Raw genomic sequence first — 834 nt, 5'->3', positions numbered from 1 at the left:
GTGTACCATTGTTGACTTAATAAGAAATTCCATTATGTTAATGAAGTGTGAAATACGTTGGTAAACTGCGGTCGTCACACAAGGTCCCGCCTCCATCCCCCACCCCCTTCACACACACCCCCTCCGCCCCCTACTTGTCTGGGTGACTCAAGTGACTCTTTTCAATTCCCGTGAGTCACTCAAGCCAACTGACAGTTTACTTTAGGAGAAATAAGAAGAAAAATGATTAATATTTTCATCAGAAGAAATACTGAGTAACGGATTTAGTACAAGGAACAAGCAACCATTTAATCAAGAAATAGGAGTCGGGTAATACAGAATGGCCATAAAGGTACAACGACAGCAACAAAAACAGTATCAAATTCCGTACATCACAGACTTACCATTTCGTTGTAAAGTCATCCCTTCATGTTATAATTCATTCAGTTATTTCCTAAAATCTAGTCGAATGAAATTTTGCTAACATAAACAAGTTCATCGATTTGAGCAAAATAAACGATAATTTTCTCTACGTCCTTATTGTATATAGATCACACGTTTTTTTTTTTCGCTTGTGTTAATTGATGGTCAAAGTAAACGCAAAACACAACCTGTGACATTTGCTTCCGTTAAATACCAGTAAATGCAAACGAGTCTGAACTCTCCATAAGAACAACGGATAAATGTCAACTACTGTGGCGACTGAGAAAAAGGGAAAATGCGCATTCTAGTGTGATTTGCAGACGGAGAGGATAAGGGAAAGGCATCACCAAGTCTTAGTAATCTCAAATAACTATTTAGAGAGAGAAGTATATCTGCACACACAAACAGTCACATATGTGGACGAATAAACGT

Source organism: Penaeus monodon, chromosome 30 (assembly GCF_015228065.2).
Source record: "Penaeus monodon isolate SGIC_2016 chromosome 30, NSTDA_Pmon_1, whole genome shotgun sequence".
NCBI classification, from domain to species: Eukaryota; Metazoa; Arthropoda; class Malacostraca; order Decapoda; family Penaeidae; genus Penaeus; species Penaeus monodon.
Note: the sequence above shows the minus strand (reverse complement) of the source record.